Raw genomic sequence first — 18,812 nt, 5'->3', positions numbered from 1 at the left:
TTAGTATTTTTTAATTGAAATCATTGTGAATTAGGGGACAACGCAAAAATACTGTTGGAAAAAGCCTGTAGGTGTGACATAGAAACGACTACGGCCAGCCACAAGCTTCCTGCTCTGCTCCATTCTCTGCATCCACTTGTAGATGTCTAGATCCATGTACTGCTTTGTTTTCCTTGCTTGAACTGGCATCTGGCATAAAACTTGTATTTTTTGATTGCACCTCTAATGTTCGATTGGGGTTGTGGCGAGCGGTAAGCTAGCAGGCGAGCCTCTGAAGAGATGAATGTCGGAGAGTAGGGGCAGGCTTACTCCGTGCTAATGGTTTCGCCCACAACTAAGAGGTGAATTTCAATGAACTACTAGAAACTGTTTGAAAACAAAAAAGGTTTGATTGGTTTTTGGCTGAAAATGTCATCATCAAAATCAAAAGATCACTAAAATGCTTATCGGAGTAAGACTTGAAGGGTTTAAAACAAAAAAAGGCCAGCTCTTTTTAGGCCCATTTCAAATTCTTACTGTTTTCATGGAGAAATATCTGTTTTTTTTTTGCACCTCTTTCATTATATAACTTCTAATAGAACTCAGTCTGAGTTAAGAAGGCTAAAAATGTCTAAAGATATTTTCGTGTTTCTACTTTATGGGAGGAGAAAGTTGAAGTACAGATGCTGGAGTGGTGAAACAGGTGCCATCAAAGTGCTTCCATGTCAGAACACACAGAGGCAGCATTTAAACACATCAGGGGGTTGAACTAAAGGGTGGCATTAGACTTTGAATGGAGAGGGATCTAATACATGGATGGTCTTCTTCCTCAGTCAGCCCATTGACTGCAAACTGAGCCTATTAGCAAGACAACACACCACTAATGGCAGTGCTGCTGCCCCTTGTGTGCACGGAGACCACCCAGCACACACACCCACATAAAACACACACACATCGCCTTTCACTTTCCCACGCTATTATTACCTAAAGCGCTGGTATATTATAGCGTGAAACCAGATCAAAGTGTTAATTCTATTAGAAAACGAAGCAACTTGCTCTGACTATATGATAGTTGGTGGTTGCAGTGAGGAGAACTGTGGGTGGGGGAGAGCTGGGTGGTGTCAGTGGATAGGTGCACATTTGTGAATATTATTAAGAGGGGAATATTGTTAGGATTATTCCAGATGACCAAAACAAGTAGCCTCAAAAGTTTTTGAATAAACCCAGACACACTTTTAGTGGCGTATGGTTTTTTTCTAGTTTTAGTTTTAAGTGTCATTTCTTAAATATGCCCCATTTTTCCTTAATAAAAACGATGCCATGGGGCACAATATGAGCAAGAAATAGTTCAAGTAAAAGGGATGTTTTCATTTGCAAAAAGCAATTCAGACACTATGACCACTATTTTTTTTATTTTTAATTTTTTTGTTCATAGCAAATATGACGTCACCAATTTCCCAGAGTAAAAACTCATTAAACATGAACATTTTATGAAGACACATCTATGAATCCACAAATTTCTAAGGCATTGTCGATTCGGACAGCCCCAAGATGGGCGACTGGTCTATATAGTGGACGATAGTGAAGGAATTTGGAAACAGTGTTACACAAAAACAGCTTTAAAACTACTGTTGCAAAAAATGAGAAAGGAAAAGCTTCAGTGATGCTGCTTGTCTAAAACAATTTTACCAAATGTTACCAAAGTGTATCATTAATGTAGAATCCACGGTAAAACTATAATGTACTCAAAATTAAATCAAAATCTCCCAATAATTCACTTTCAGCTACAAAAACACTGATGAAGTGATGAAAACTTTTTTCCTATGCAACTTATACAACGTTTTGGTTGGATGAGACCCAAATCGTACATCCAGACAAAGATTCAGTACCTCATGTGGCCAGCAGGGGGTTGTAGTGCAGAAGGAGACGAGCACAGGACAGCCTCCGCTCTGCGTCCTACTGTTTCCTTCACAAGCAAACATCATTTAGTCAAGTTAAAAAGGTCACAGCCTTTGGATTTTAAGCAAGAAAATCCTCATGCTCAGTGATTGAAGCAACTTCTGTGTCAAGTTAGACACGAAATAGAATAAACAAAAATGATGAACACATTATACTTATGAATTATTTAAAGCCTGGTTTGTGTACTTTTGCTTAAACAATGAAGTAATCTGATTTCAAAGCAATTCAGCTTTGGACATTTTCGCCTTCTACTGCCCTATTTGTGACACTTCACTCCCTGGCACTGCTCTGGTGAACTTCTCCACTGTCTCACTATAACTTAAGTCTCCATGAGCGCACTTCCTAAGAGTGTCTGGTGGTCCACTTCTTTTTTCTTTTTTTTTTGTTAGGGTTGGACTTCATTGGCTTTATGGCAAGTAGCAGTCTCTCCAACGAGTGAAAGAGGTGGTGGTGGGGAGGATGAGGATGGGGGTAGAGGGAGAGAAAAAGAGAGAAGAAGGGGGGGGGGGGTAATTCATTCACTTTGCGCACAAAGCGCAGTGGAAATCACCCAGGGGAACGAAACGCCAGACACATGGGAGAGGCGGAGGGAAGGGGGTGGCCGGATGGTGCGATGTTGAGAAAGCAACACACAACAAGGAATGCGCAGATTTAATCTTTTATTCATTTTAACTCAACTTTGCAAAAAAAAAAAAGAATAAAGTAAAAACGTTTTGGTTTAACAGATAATTACTTATTTTGGCTTCCCAGAAAAAAACCGCACAAAGCTGTGACTTGATCCAAAGGATTTTGGAGCCACCGAAGTGCTCTGCTCCCAGTTTAAGATGGAAAGTGAAAAGAAAAGAAAATGATTTTATGTTGCAGTAGAAAATGGATACATATTCCCTAACTTTAAAGGCGTTCTTTGAGCGCATTCGTGTCTCCAGGACGCGCGTCTGCAGGCGATGATCGAGCTGAGCGCTGCGCGGCAGCACTGCGCCGTGATCCCTGGACCCCCCCTCCCTCCCTCCCACCCACAGCCTCACACACATCGCCCTGAGCACCCCCTCCTCCCCTCGCACCACTGACTGCCACCGTCCCCTGCGCTCCCTCGCTGGCTTCGCCGCTCTTTCCTTTCACTGATCGTTTCAGCGGAGGGGCTCGCACGCGCTATCGTGCCATTGATACCCACTTTACAGCGCGCTCGCAGAAAACAGTCGGCATGTCTCTGTGTCCCCCCTCTTTCTCCCTGTCCTGCCTCTCTGGTTGCGCGTCGTTAAACTAACGGGGAGGTGTTAACTACTTTTTTTTTCCTCCTTTACCAAAGCGCTTCACGTTATCACTGTTACACTACGCAAGAACCAGAAGGGCCGGTGCTGCTGATATTCTCAGAGCGCAAACAAACAAAAAAAAAGTTTTGGTTTGTTGTGTGGATAAAAGAAAGAAAAGAAAAGTAGAAGAAGCCGGAAAGTGGGCAGCCGTCTGCGATAGAAGCGGATTGTGCCACGGCGAGGTGAGTAACTGACTGTTTTGCTCTGTTGTTATCGGGTTTGAAGCTTATCCAGTTTACGCTTTCACGCCTTTGCGCTCTGCTTCTGTTTCTGTTGCGCATTTTGACTTGTCCTAAACTTTCTGTGCACTTTAATGGCGTGGCAGGGAAAGAAAAAAAAAGGAAAATAAAAAAATGGGGAAAATGTCGCAGCACGATCTTGGACACTGCGTCCGAAGCGTGTGCACGTGGCAGCATGTACATCCACATATATTTCTGACTTTTTTAATTATATATTTGCGCGTGTCCGTGCCGGCTCTCCAAACATGAGTGGCTTCTTGGAGGCGTTTACACTGTTGTGTGATCAACCATCTGCAGCTGAATATTTTTTAGAATAACTAAAGTCAAATTTTTGGTTTGATTTTTTTTTTTTTTAGAAGTTATAAGCGTCATTACGCACAAAAGCCGACATTATCCAGATTTATCAAGAGAGCCAAACTTTCTCCTGCATCTTTTCTTTGGAGCGAGTGGAACAAACGGCGTTCAAATGTAATGAATGTAGCAATAAGTTATTATTTTATTCTTTTCCGGTTACATTTTTAGGATTTTCTCACAGGTTTCTGTCATGAGATCCATTTTAAACAACGTTGTAGTTTAAAACCACACTTTTTATTGAGCAGTAGCCTCGTTTGCCCGACTTTCATAACTTTTATCTCTCATAACATCAATATTCATGGACTCCAGTTCCAAATATATTTATTGACAAATTCTTCTGTATTGAATCAGGTTTGATTACAGCTATTAAAATGTTTTAGAATACTAAAACATTTAATTTTAGGAATATTTTAGCTAAATACTAGAATTAATGATCCCAGGGGAAACACACGGCTTTGCTCATGCGCGCGCGCACATAATAAGACGGAAACAGTTGGGAAACACCTGTTAACTAGGGAGCCACAATAATTTAACTCACCCCACCCCCCACCCCCCTCAACAAGCTGTGCCGCTGGACGTCCCGGGGGCCCCTCCAGTTCCATGGCCGAGAACAGGGAGCCAAAATACGGATTAGTTGAGGCGTCAGCACCCGCTGCTGCTGCTGCGTCACCGCGAGCAATTCGCACATTCGAATTTTGCCTCGGTTCCATTAAAACAATCGTTTCAATATAGTCTTCGCTGCACTTTACATATACATTCAGACTTTTTTTTTTTTTCGTTTGTTTGTTTGTTTCCATACGGTTTAAAAAAATCATCTGATGTCTTGGCTTTGACGCCCAATTCATCGGCCTGTCGAACAAACTTTTACGCACGCTCTTTTATTTATTTATTTCCTTTTAATTCCCCTGGAGTGTGCCGGAGCGCCAGCGCGTTCACTGTGGACTGGTGGCAGAAAGTGAGCAGCCGCGCAACGATCAAGAAAGCAGAAGTCAAAGCCGCAACGCCAGAAAGTGGGATAGTAAAGTTTGGAGTGCGCGTAAAAGCACTAAAACGCACAAAAAAATTCAGAGTGAATTCAAGCCAAATGCACATTTATTGAAACTACCGTCCGAATGTATAGAAAACGCTCATTTTGATCGCCGGTGCGCTCCCGGCGGCTCATCATAAATGTTCTGGAAGGAAAATAAAACAAAAGAAAACAAGGAATAAGTGGTCATCTAACGATGCCAGCCCCACGAATCCCCGTCCATTGATTTTATTGATTGTCAGAACCGACTCGAACTTATAATGAGCGACCGAGCCTCTTCATTTTCCAACCAAACACATTAGCAAGCAGTAATTATCTCGTGAAGGGAGATCACACAAGCATTTATTATTTCTACGAGAAGTCTATAAACGATGACGCGGACAAGGTGCTCCAGATGGAAGTCATTTTCGGGAATCTCTTTAGCATTTTTGATTAAAATTAAACATGTCTTTAAATTTCTAATTAAAAAGAAAAAAACTGTTAAATACTTTCCTGTAATTCTTGGCCTTTGATAAAAAGCCTAAGATGTATTTATTGTTTTTGCAATCAATCGAAACATGTTTTTTTTATTATTTTACTTAAGAAAAAAATATGATAAATCGTTTTTTTGTTTAAATTCATAACCATGTTCACATTTACTGTTAATAAATACACTGAATAGTTACCCAGGCTGCGCTCTCCCCATCATCCCTATTCAAATATTTGTAAATAAGTTCGTTTTTTTAACTGAATTCGAGCATATTTTATTTTCTTCTTTTTCTTTTCTTTTTTTTCCAGAAGCGACCCAAACGGTGCCCTGTTTGACTGTAAAACGAACTGACAGTCAGTGATTCATGTTCAGTCATTTACTTATTTTGCGCCTCGCTTTTCCCAGCTCAGTGATTTATGTCCATTCTTATACTTCGTGCGTCAGTCGCTGTCAACCCACTTGTTTCACATCCTTCAGCTCCAAATCCTTTTTATTCTTTTGCATTTTTAGGAACGTATTATTTTGTAGAAATTAATACCTTTTTCATTAGTTATTTTTAAATAAATCTCAACTAAAAGGATTGCTTATTTATTTATTTATTTATTTATGTTAATTTAATAAAACTCATTTTATATTTATATTTTAGGTCGATTTAAATTTCAGGGCCCATTTCCTTTCGTTCCGGCCTGACATTTTTACGCGCATCGTTTTCCATCCATATAGGAAAAGCAAAAAAGCGCGGAGGAAAGAGTCCAGAAAAAAAGTCCAAATTTACCGCCAGCACTTTCAGCCCCCCCCCCCCTCCCTCCCTTCCTTCACCTCCTTTCCATCCTTCTTCAATCAGCTGTTATTGCTTACCATTGATCCCCCCCTCTTCTGTGCGCAGTGAGAAATAAAATGAATGTCCGTTTCACACCTCTTCCATGGATCGATGGGCTCAGAGAAAGTTGTTCCAAAAAAGAAGAGAAAAAAGTCTGTCCGCCTATTTTCCTTTCTGTAGGTTTACTTTCACCGATTACCAAAAAGAGCTCCCAGTCAGCAGGCCGAGAGTTTCTGCCAGAGATTATTTACTATTTAAAGCGCAAAATGACACTTTTTAAAATCTTTTGCTTCTTTTTATATTTCTCTGCTTTTCACCTCTTCCGAAACGCATCCAACAACCTCTGCAGAAATGATTTCCGCTTTGATTAAATCTGTACCCGCATAAGTAGCATATATTTCTTAAGTTTGGAAACAAGAAAGGCGGTGACGCGCGCGTGAACGCACCGTTTTTATGCACAGCATTCCCCTATGAAAGCACGACCCCCCCCCCCCATGCCCCCCATTAACCCCAAACCCTTGAGTTTATAATTTATGTTACTTTAAACCTAATTACCTACAAAAAACAGAAATGTAACTATCGTTGCGCCCCCCTCTCTCCACTTCTCCTATGACCTCGTCCGCGCTCTTCCTCATTGCTTTGCTTTGTCACATCAGCTTTCTCAGAAATGCAAAAAAAACTAAATGAAACCAAGATTTGTTTTCTATTTTTTTTTCTATATATGTGCGCATTTTAATAGAGCCTTTGTGCCCCCCCCCCCCAATCATTTAAAACGTTTACATTTCTGAAATATTTATATTATTTAAACTTTTTATAAATGTTTTTGTCAACTCTTATTTGATTTTTTCCCTTTGAGATGCTCATTATATTATTAAACGTTTTAATTAATGTGCGTTAAATCAGTGATTTATTATCCACAACAAACAGTATTAGGGTCATATTTTGAGCAGAATAATGAGCTGAAATGCTTTTTCTCTTTTCTGAGTGATTTTTGTGTGCTTTTTTTCATCAGCTTAAAGTTTATCTTTTTGCACAAATGCCCCAATGATTCATTTTATTGATGAGAGGAAAGGAGAGTAGTTTGAGTCTAGTCTTTTCTATTGGAAGGAAATGGCTATGAGAAGGGGGGGGGGGGGGGGTGCAGATCTGTGTTTAATGGTTTGATTGCATTGGAGAAGGCAGCCTCTGGTAATGCCGTTACAGAGGGGAAATTTCACTCCGAGATGCTATTGGCAACAAGAGAAAGTCAAAGAATTAGCCTAATGGGGAGAGTTGTGTCGGATGTCAGATACTTTCTATTCTCCATATTGCTCCGTGTCTCCTCTCTCTCCAGTCTATCAGTCTATCACCGTTTCCCCCCCTCTCATCTCCACTTCCACCCCTCAACATCACATCTCTCTCAAGTTCCTCCAACCGCACCCCCCCCTCCTCGCCACCCGCCATTCGTCAGCAACACTGAGCAGGAATCACGAATCTGCTCGGAGGATTAGCTAATATTACTATTCCCCCTCCCCAGAAGACAGTGATGGTGCATTGGCTCCCATCGATTGCAGACGAATGCTATTTATGTCGCCTGCTTCTGATTTTTCTCGGAGCTGCAGGCAGAAAACGAGGCTGCTGAGGCGGTGTCTGAATCCACGCACACCTGTGGGAATACACCGTGCCACACATCCCAAAAACCCCATCCAGGCTGCTGCTGCTGCTGCTTCTTTCAGGATCTGACCTTTAACCCCTTACACTGTGCAGAACAGATTGTATCCCTGCAGGCATTAAAGAACTTTTCCCTTTGTTCAAATTACCATTATTAAGTCTGCAAGAGAGGATTATTACAGCAGAATCTGTGATTGAAAACAGCGTACCTGGCAAAGGTTTCTCCTTGTTAAACTGCAGCTAATGGGCTCGCATGCTGCCAGTAGTACAGAGCGGCCAGCCTGCCGCCTGTACGCCTGCCAGCCATCTAGATTAGTGGCTGCTGTTGTACAACCCAGCACAGCAATAAAGACTTATAGGAGGGCAGCTGGTGCCACACACACACACTCCGGCGAGGAATAAGTAACCTGTCGAGCTCTACGGCAATATTAGCGGGACCTCTCAGGTATGCACATGTCTAAAATTTGAATTTCAAAGTCTGCAGAGAGGTCTAGTAGGAGCAAACTCATGCGGCAAGATGCAGCTTTCATTTCAAACGGCACAAAGATGAGTTGGTTTACCGGAAGTGATAATGGGTGTGTGATTTTTGGTCACCGTTAGATTAGTGAAAATGATTTCGGATTGATGTTAAATCCCTTGAGCTCTAATTTTTTTCAATTTGTGGTTAGAACAGTGAGGAAGAAGAAGATTTCTGGCCCCAAAAAATATGCATTTTACGGCGGTGATCTGCAAGCGGTCGGAGGGACTCATTTAACTTTTGGTACCAGGAATTAGCCAGGCCCTGCCGCACCGGGCCTTACCACAGGTCAGGGCTGTCTTCCAGATGGAATTTTTGGCTCTCTTGGTTAAAAAGGCCAGCTTCTTAATCAAAAACGGCTGATTTTAGAAGTCCATATTTAAAAAACAATACAAAAAAACAACCAAAACAGGAGCTGGTATTCCGAAAACATCCATCTTGGTTAAAAAAAAAACAGCCGACAAGATCTGTTTGTTGTCCGTCAACAGCTGCATTCAGCCTGATCCAATCCTTATTGATTTTGGTGCTGAATATTGCCCAAGTGTCATTATCTACCTCAGGGTGATGTGTGTGTCTGCCTGTTATTAAATCTTACAGTAATACTTCTCACTGCTGATGCATATCTCCTCTTAAATGCAGCAGCTGTCGACTGAACCAAATAACCTGGTTAAGGATTTCATATCCTAGAGGATGAAAGATGAGGGGAAAAAAAAAAGAAACACGAGATTGGATATTCGAAAGACATTTTGAAACAAAATTAGGGTTTTGCGGCTGAAAAGGAAGACAAGGACGGATAATAAGAGAGGGGAAGAGATAAATGGGTGTGATTCTTATTCACAAGGACATTTGAGCTTTGCCTCCCGGCCAGACATGAATGAGTAGATTTCAATAGTATCGACTGTTGCTTCGGACATCGGCAAGCACACAAACCCACACCTACTCATGCACAAGCGCAGCCGCCTGTCTGGAATACAGAGTGGACCTGTCTGCAGGCCGCCTATGCATGTACAGGCACGCAAACGGACCGCAAGTTCACTTTTGTTTTTTTTGTCCAAGTACGTGTCCCAGTAATCACTATCTGGCAGTAAGGCCTAAAATTAAGAATTTTTTTTTTAAATTTTATTTTGGAATCTGAATCCAGTCTTTAGTCCAGAGACGAGCATTTTTTTTGCCCCTCTGTGCTTTACTTGCCCTTTTTCAGAACCAACTTCAATTTGAAAAAAGGATTCTGGAGGATTTCTAATATGTTTTCATTTCCTTTTTTGTTTTAAAAAAAAAAGGTAAATGATTGTTTTATTGGACATTCATGTCTTTTATTTGCAAATGTGACTGCAAAAAACCGACCAACAACCCATACCGTGTCACACAGCCACTACTTTGCTCAGTTTCCACAAATGACATTTCTGTTCGTGATGTACACAATTGGTGCATATGTACATCGAGGGTGTCAGTGTTCTTTACATGAATTCGGTTATGAAGTGTTCAAAGTTTTGGTCAGTTGAGACTTGCGAAGTTTACACATATTTTACATACATTTATTACATAAATCTTACACAATTGTGCGGGATTTTTGCGATGCATACACAAATTTGTGTCTTTCCATGACCGTTCCACGTATGTTTAACGAACTTTTAACACGTGTACCACACATGTATAACTTTTCAGATAGCATATAGAGAACACACATCACATTCAAATTATGTAATTGACATACAAATCACAAATGAACTGCATATAAACATTGATGTGTTCTTTGCGTGGTTTATTCGTACTTCTTCTGTGGTTTTAACGTGGTTCATTCGTGATACATCTGTGAAAATTTCTCCAAAAGACCACAACCTTTCTCACTTTTTGCATGTATATTCACGTATGACCAATTTTTTTTCAATATGAGCAAAATGTCTAACACAGCCTTAAATCTGCTGAGCAAAATGGAGACTTTACGTTTTGAAGTGGATTATTAATTTATTAATTCAAATTTGAACTTGATTGATCGAGAACATTCATCCTTTTTTTCCAATACTCACTTAATGCAGAGTACGTTGATGAGGTTGGCGGACAGTTTAGCATTCCATCGCTACACCATGCAGAGACAACATCAGATGCTAAAGCCATGTACACACACCCGGTATTTGACATGAGTTTAAGAAGCCTATGGTGTTCACAATGGACAAGCAGGGAGGGGCTTCTTTTTTTTCTAGCTCATGTCTGCCACCTACAGTTGAAAAAGGCTTGGTGCGAATTGTCAAAGTGGTGAAAACTTTGCTCCAGGCTTTTTCTTTCACAGCTCTATTCCGATAACTGAAAGACTTCATGTTGTATAATTCCAGCCTGGCACAAATAAAAAAAAATAATTTCTCCTTCATGATCAATTTACAAACAGTTGGCACTTTCGTGAAAAAAAAAGGGACGGCATCCTTATGTCGCTGCCAAATCCAAGTCCCTGATTGGTCAAAGTTTAACCTGGTCTGACCTTGAACCCGCGTTCAATGGGTCCACGTCAAAAAAGCATAAACGCGAGTTTCGAACGTGGAAGACCGAAATGCACATTGCACCACGGCTCAAAATAACATAGAGTAGGTCAAATTTGCAGAGTAAAGTGGCTGAAAAAGCAAAATGTAACAAAAATGGCAAAAATGCTAACCACTACACCACCATGCGGCCCAGATTAAAAACATACATTTTAATTAGCATGATGCTCAAATTTATTAACCATAACTTTTAAGGTTAACAAGTTTCATGGATATGGATTGAACCAAAAGCAGGTTCTGAAGTTTCAGGTAAATCCGGTTCTTCGGAAATGGCCAGATTTTTGTCATCCCAAACTGGTTTTGCAATCCTTGCGTGCTTTCTGAGAAAGTGATGCGGCAGACACACCTCTGCCTGCTTTGCAATGAAATGAAAGAATTGCACTTTCATGCTTGTCAACAGTCTCTAAACATACATTTCCAAGTTGTTACCTGTTCAAATATATTCAATTTCCGCTCTGTGCCAAAAGAAGTTAAATAAATAAAGCAAGTTGTTTGTTGGACGTCAGTTTCAGCGCACAGAAGCACACGGTCACGGCCGACAAGACATTTTTATTGCAAAAATTGGATTCCTCTTCAAAACTCGGCTCTTTATTGAGGCAGCTATAAGCCTCAGGAACCAAACGGAGAAGGAAAAAGAAATTTTTGCAATTTATGGTCAACAGAAGTTGCTTCAAAACCTGACATCCAGAGAAGGAATAGCATTTTTTTTTAGATCCAAAGGGAATGTTTTGTGTACATAATAACCTAATTCAGAGAATTTTATTTTACCTTTCCATAAATAAATATTGTACATGCCCTCCCTTCTAACTCGCGTCTCTTCTGAGTGAAATTCCGCCTCAGAATGATGCTAAAGCACATTGTTGTTGACACCGCAATCTCGCCGAGTGGGACAACATTGTTATTTAAAGTGCTGATTCGAAGTGAAAAGCCCTCCTTGCCTGTTTGTATTTAATATCGCGCTGACAGCTGTATCGTTCTTGTACACTGTAATCAAATTATGACAGCGTGGTAAATGTTCCCTCGTGACATTTTCTATTATAAAACGTGCGCGGCGGGTGTCAGACAATGCGTGGAAGGTATCACTCAGGATGAAATGGGATTGTAAGTGGCATCGACTGACATTATGCATGTTTGCATTAGGAGTAATTGCACATGTACACTGATGACATACATAGGTGTGCGTCGCCTTGAGTTATGAGAGTTGCGTCGGAGAGAAGGCAGAAAACACCATTGTTTTAGTTGGTTTTTTGAAAAAAATGTAGCCTAAAAATAAGAAAAGAACACAAATCTTAGGAAGAAAATTACTCGAAAGTAGTCACATGATCTGACCATGTACGGAGTGAGTTTTGTGCCATTATTCAGAGCACAACACTCATAAAATATAGAAAACAAATGCTTAGAACTAGCAAACAAATACTTATTGGACATCAATTTTAAATAATTCTATCCAGCAGTTAGTTTTTAAGCTTGTTTTTCCCTTTTTTAATGCTTGTGGAACTCCTTGTTTCTAGATTTTGACGTCTTAATATATGACTTCTTGTTCAGCTACGTGGATATGGAGGGATTTTTGTGCCATTATTGCAAGCGCAATACTCACTGTTTTGAGCATCAAACTTTAAAAATGTGTGTGCTCAAAAAATTATAAACAATCCAGAAGAATACAGTTTTGCTCTTGAAACTGAAAAATATGTGCAATAAAAACAATTTTGCTCTTGAAACTGAAAAATATGTGCAATAAAAACAATTTTCACTGGAGAGAAATTCTCTCTTCTGCATTTAAAAAAGTGCAGGGCACCGAGTTACATATGCACTAAAAAGCTAGCCAATCACAGAAATTGGTTGCTGTTATATTTTTTCTTTTTTGATTGCATGCATTTGTAAGCTACAAGAGCGAAAAATTGTTTTGTTTGCACATATTTCTAAGTTTTAAGAGTAAAATTGTTTTTATTTGCACACATTTTTCTGTTTCAAGTGTAAAATCATTTTTTGAGCTCACAGAATTTTAACATTTGACACTCAAAACAGTGAGTGTTGTGCTTGGAATCATGGCACAAAAATCACTCCATAATTATGTACCTAATTGTAGTTTTGTAGTGCTAAATTACAAGAAATAAGGATAGCTGGACTCAAAATAGGACATAAATGTATAAATAGGCCTACTATTTTGAAGCAAATCACGCTTATTATCAGACATATTTCATATTGCCAGTTTATTTTATATACATTTAAGTGTTTGTGTTTTTCTGTAAATATATTTTATTTTTTTAAAGGGCAGAACATCACAACTTCTATTAAAACATTTTACCAAGACAAAATTAACTAGTTCAAGTGGGAGATTTTTTTACTTAGAAGTTGAAAGAAACATCTTTTGCTCTGTATTTTTTTAACTTGTTTTCAAAAGATTTCTTTTTACAGCACATCAACTTAGTGCATATGAGCCCATTTTAATAAATCCTCATAAAATGTCAAACTTGCACTTATTCTTAGAACAAATCTAAATTTTTTCAAAATAACAATTAAGTCCAGTCTAACTTGTCAACATTGATTGAACTTTAAAATAATGTCCATAAAATTGAACCAAAAATTACAGAAACTTTTGAGTTTTTGTGAGTCTTACGACAAGTTTTTTTATTGTCAAGAGTGTGGAGCAAAAACATTTCGACTCATTTTAATCATTTTCTTATCCTAGCTTTTAGTGAGACAAAACATTCTCTTTTGTGCTGATTTTGAGAAAATGTGTAAAGCAAGAAGTAAAAACATTTTGAATGACTAAAAACTATCAAATATGTGTGAATTAGAACACAACTCTCCGTCCACACCAACCAAAGAGAAGGGTCAGCCTGGAAGAGATTGCCACTGAAAAGTGAGCATGTGCGCTCCAGCAGGCCAAAAGGCAGCCAGCTTGTGTCAGTCACCCTGGGAGACGAGATTTTTACCCTTTGCTCTGATATTACAGCCCGCTCTCACCCCTCTGTTGTGTCCTCTCACTTTTCTTGCTTCCCATTGCCTCAAATCTCTCTTTGTGTCCTTGTCTCCTGCTTTGTTTCCTGAATAATCTTTGCTCTCCCTCATGTTTCCTCCTCTTGCTTCTGTCCTTCTGATCTGCTTTCTCTTGTTGCTCCCGCTCTTATCTGGCTCCCCTCGGCTTTTGTGTTCCTTTATCCTTTCCTCTCTCCTCTTGAGTTTCGACCCATAAGGAAACATTTACTGCCCCTTTTTTTTGCACTGGTAGCTTCCTGATGGCAAACCTTCTGTTTCCTCTATTTACCTTGTAGGGAAATAACCATGAAATTATTATGTATAGAAATATTTATTGGTTTATGACCACGCTATTAACACCTCAGATGTCCCACTTTTTTAAAGGTTAGAACATTTTGGCATTAAAGTCCCACTCTGATCATGTTTGGATTGATTTAAAAAGTGTTTCCAGTGTTTTTAAAATTAATTGAATTTTGAAAAACTGTCATTTTTTGACATCGTTTCTGCATGGCGGCAGGAGTTCATTAGAAGTTCGCCTGAGTCGTTGGTGGGACTGTTGGCACGGAGTGCCCCACCTCTCTTCCCATCATCCCGTCACTCTTTGTCTTTTTTTCCAATAGCATTTTTTTTTTTTTCATTATTTTTAAATAAGGAAATACTAACGAATGCAATTTTAAGATCAATATTCTTTATAGACATCCGCCAAATAGGAAAAAAAAAAAATACCAAAAGAACCCCAAAAAACGATTTGTATCAGAGTGGGGTCTATAACAGAAGTACTTTTAGAGAAAAATTGTGCACGAGGTGTGAGAAAGTGAGATTTGAGAAAGCTTTATTTTAGCATTGTGTTTAATTGGCCATTTCCATCATGGTGTTCAAGAAAAAAGGAGGAGAGTGTGGAGAGATGCGCGGTAGTAGTCAGATGGGTAATGTGACTCTGTGGCATCTGTCCAGACCTGAATTGTGACATCGTAAGCCGTATTCAACACTCCACACCAGTCCACTGTACATTTGCGGTGATGTAAAACATCTCCCGGTTTCTCGCTCTTTCTCTAAACCCTCTCCTTCCTCCGGGCAGTTGTTGTTTTGTGTGTGTGGAAGCTTGAGGAGCGTGGCAAAGCCAAGATCAGGTTATGAAATTGATTTGAACGAGTGTTGTGGACAGCTGATAGCTGTAAAAGATTTGGTAACGCTTTCTTTTACAGTACAGTACTTACAGTGTACTTAAGTGGTATTTACATGGTACTTATAGTGTAACTACTGGGTACTTTCAGGGTACTTACATGGTACTTTTAATGGAATTTACTGGGTACTTACAGTGTGTTTACATGGTACTTTCTATGGGACTTTACTGGGTACTTACATGGTACTTTTTGTGTCTACTCTGTACTTACATGGTACTTACTGTGTATTTATATGGTACTATTTGGTTCATACCTATGTGGTACATACTGGGTATTTATAATATTCTTACTGTGTATTTACATGTTGTGCAAAGGTGTCTTTTATGGTACTTACCACATGTAAGAACAAGGTAAGTACAAATAAAGTACCTTGACCTTTAGGTCTGCACTCGCTGCATGTTTCATGGTATTTACCATGAATTTACCACAGAAACTACCCCTTAAGTACACTGAAACTGTAACTGTAAAAGAAAGTCAGCCCTATTTCCACTCAACTACATGGTATTTTCATTACTAAATACTGGGTATGTTCACTTGAATATTACTTGGTACTTACCCCTTAAGTACAATGAAACTGTACTGTAAAAGAAAGTCAGCCCTATTTCCACTCTATTACATGGTACTTTCAGTAGTAAATGCTGGGTATGTACACGTATTACCTTCCTGTGCAGTGTACATACACACTTGGTCTTCTGACCTCACCAAATGAGACAATGCTAACTTGTTGGTAAGGGTAAAGTAACTACATTGTAAAAAAAATATACTGGCCTGATTACTTCTTGTAACATGAGGCAAGTTTAAAGAGAAAAAAGACAGCAGTGAAAACAACAATCTTTAATATGATACGTGTCTGCAGCATACAAAGTGTCATCACAATGAAATAGGTTTTAAGTACAAAACAGTACAAAGGAGAATTCTAAAAAACACATTATTGGCCTGAGGGTCGTGCTTTTTGTCCATCAAAATTCCTTCAGCAGAGTTTGGTAACGGTGCAGGACTTCTTCAGGGTTTGTAACTGCAAGAAAATTCACAATATGAGCTCAAGTGAACATAAAAAGCATAACGACTTTGATCGAATACAAAATAAATTTTACTTATTTAATCATTTCTGTAATGAGTTTGATAAATTTCTGTGAATTCTTTATCGCTTTGACTGTAATGCTTGAAATTAATCAATTATCCTCATTTATGAACATGATAATAAATTATTCACAACTTTATATTTTAGTTACATAAACAAGAACAACAAAAAAGAAATTAAAGAAAAAAAAATCAAAATTGCCATAAAAAAATCTAATTTGTTTAGACAAAGAATGACAAAAGTAATGTTTTAATTGGCAATTGCTGTGTGTATTTCTTCCTTATAAATATTATTCGCACCTACAATTTGCATTAGCATGAAAAACATTGCAGAGTAAAAAAAAAAGGAAAAAAGAAATAAATAGGCAATTTCAAATTCAACACAGTTATTCACAAAAATATGTTTTCATTTTCAAACAGTTACATTCACTGTTGGGTGGTATTGTTGTCTCTATCATATTTGAAAATAAATAAATAAAAATAAAATAAAAACGGCGAAAGAAAAGAAAATGGGGAAAAGGCAGTTAAACTCTTCATTAATGTAAATAATATGTCCACTTGGTGGATTTAGCTTACTTTAGCTTACTCTCCTTTGGCTTCACGGATTCGTCTGGGATGTCTTCTTCACCACAGCTGATCTAAAGCGGTAAAAAGACGGAAGTACGTCATCATTATTTTAAATAATCGCCTTTTTTATTTTCCCAGAAAGACGTGCGCTCAGTCAAACGAGCACAGAACAACAGAAGTTATCATTAAGGCTACATGCTTGTTTTACAGGTGCCCCTCTCCTGGTAAGTAACAACAATGTTTGTAGATTTTCATTACAAACTTTGAAAATGTATACATGAAATAACTGAAATTATTGCAGTAAGGTAGACATGCTCTTACGTCACGTTTCAAACACAGAGATAGGGGCTTGAAATCACGAAGTTAGCTTCTTTATAAAGTTTGATCAGTTTAAATATTTACATGTAATTTATCCAATATTTAAAAAAAAAAAAAACACTGGCTTACCTGCCAGATGAAGAGAAATTCAAACTGTTGCGCGCGCCTCGAGGTTCTCCGGATTAATCTGCACGTTCACTTTGGGGGTAGTTGTGCTGCATTCATGTGCGCTGGGAATTTGCAACTTTACTTGCCCCGAGCTACTTAACAAAAACAAACACTCGGGGGGTTTTAGTATTAAAAGTAAATATTTAGCCTTGTTGTTTTACATATTTTCCCTGACATTATATAATATATATTAAAACAAGTTCATTTTTAGAACAATATTTAAAAAAAGTTAAGTTTTGAATAATTTATTATCATGTTTTTAAATGAGGATACTTGATTAATTTCAAGCATTAAAGTCAAAGCGATAAAAAAATTCATAGAGATTTATCAAACTAATTACAGAAATGATTAAATAAGTAAAATTTATTTTGTATTCGATCAAAGTCGTTATGCTTTTTATGTTCACTTGAGCTCATATTGTGAATTTTCTTGCAGTTACAAACCCTGAAGAAGTCCTGCACCGTTACCAAACTCTGCTGAAGGAATTTTGATGGACAAAAAGCACGACCCTCAGGCCAATAATGTGTTTTTTAGAATTCTCCTTTGTACTGTTTTGTACTTAAAACCTATTTCATTGTGATGACATATTGTATGCTGCAGACACGTATCATATTAAAGATTGTTGTTTTCACTGCTGTCTTGTTTCTCTTTAAACTTGCCTCATGTTACAAGAAGTAATCAGGCCAGTATATTTTTTTTTACAATGTAGTTACTTTACCCTTACCAACAAGTTAGCATTGTCTCATTTGGTGAGGTCAGAAGACCAAGTGTGTATGTACACTGCACAGGAAGGTAATACGTGTACATACCCAGCATTTACTACTGAAAGTACCATGTAATAGAGTGGAAATAGGGCTGACTTTCTTTTACAGTACAGTTTCATTGTACTTAAGGGGTAAGTACCAAGTAATATTCAAGTGAACATACCCAGTATTTAGTAATGAAAATACCATGTAGTTGAGTGGAAATAGGGCTGACTTTCTTTTACAGTTACAGTTTCAGTGTACTTAAGGGGTAGTTTCTGTGGTAAATTCATGGTAAATACCATGAAACATGCAGCGAGTGCAGACCTAAAGGTCAAGGTACTTTATTTGTACTTACCTTGTTCTTACATGTGGTAAGTACCATAAAAGACACCTTTGCACAACATGTAAATACACAGTAAGAATATTATAAATACCCAGTATGTACCACATAGGTATGAACCAAATAGTACCATATAAATACACAGTAAGTACCATGTAAGTACAGAGTAGACACAAAAAGTACCATGTAGGTACCCAGTAAAGTCCCATAGAAAGTACCATGTAAACACACTGTAAGTACCCAGTAAATTCCATAAAAAGTACCCTGAAAGTACCCAGTAGTTACACTATAAGTACCATGTAAATACCACTTAAGTACATTGTAAGTACTGTACTGTAAAAGAAAGCGTTACCAAAGATTTTCTGCTCTCATTTCCCAGGGAGTTTCTGCTTTGATGTTGGCTGATAGTCGGCACACCTTTGAAGCTCGCCTTGATACTTTGTTGTGAGGTGAAGTGTTTGAACGCATCTTCACTTTGTTTTGGATATTTGATTTAAAAAATGTTACATTTTTCACAACGGCTTATGTGATATTTTGCTCTCCATGTTTGACCCACCCAGCTGTGGGAGTGGTGA

The 18,812-nt window shown here is 38.5% G+C and overlaps 1 protein-coding gene and 1 long non-coding RNA gene across 10 annotated transcripts in view; one reads left to right on the top strand and one right to left on the bottom strand.

Moving 5' to 3' along the window:
• The first annotated feature begins 2,545 nt into the window (after positions 1-2,545).
• rnf220a (ring finger protein 220a) overlaps positions 2,546-18,812 on the top strand; it is a 191,885-nt gene continuing 175,618 nt past the window's right edge. For all 9 annotated transcript variants that reach the window (XM_078935523.1, XM_078935517.1, XM_078935521.1 and 6 more), the window contains exon 1: positions 2,546-3,430. The gene's annotated coding sequence lies outside the window, so the exon portion shown is untranslated. The remainder of the gene's footprint in view (positions 3,431-18,812) is intronic.
• On the bottom strand, positions 15,834-16,745 carry LOC144986894 (uncharacterized). Its single transcript, XR_013650763.1, has 2 exons — positions 16,675-16,745; positions 15,834-16,033 (listed from the first exon to the last, which is right to left on the bottom strand). It is a non-coding gene; the product is annotated as an uncharacterized LOC144986894 (long non-coding RNA).

Source organism: Oryzias latipes, chromosome 17 (assembly GCF_053564925.1).
Source record: "Oryzias latipes strain Hd-rR chromosome 17, Olatipes_Hd-rR_3.1".
Taxonomy (NCBI): Eukaryota; Metazoa; Chordata; class Actinopteri; order Beloniformes; family Adrianichthyidae; genus Oryzias; species Oryzias latipes.
Note: the sequence above shows the minus strand (reverse complement) of the source record. Positions and strands in the feature narration are given on the sequence as shown.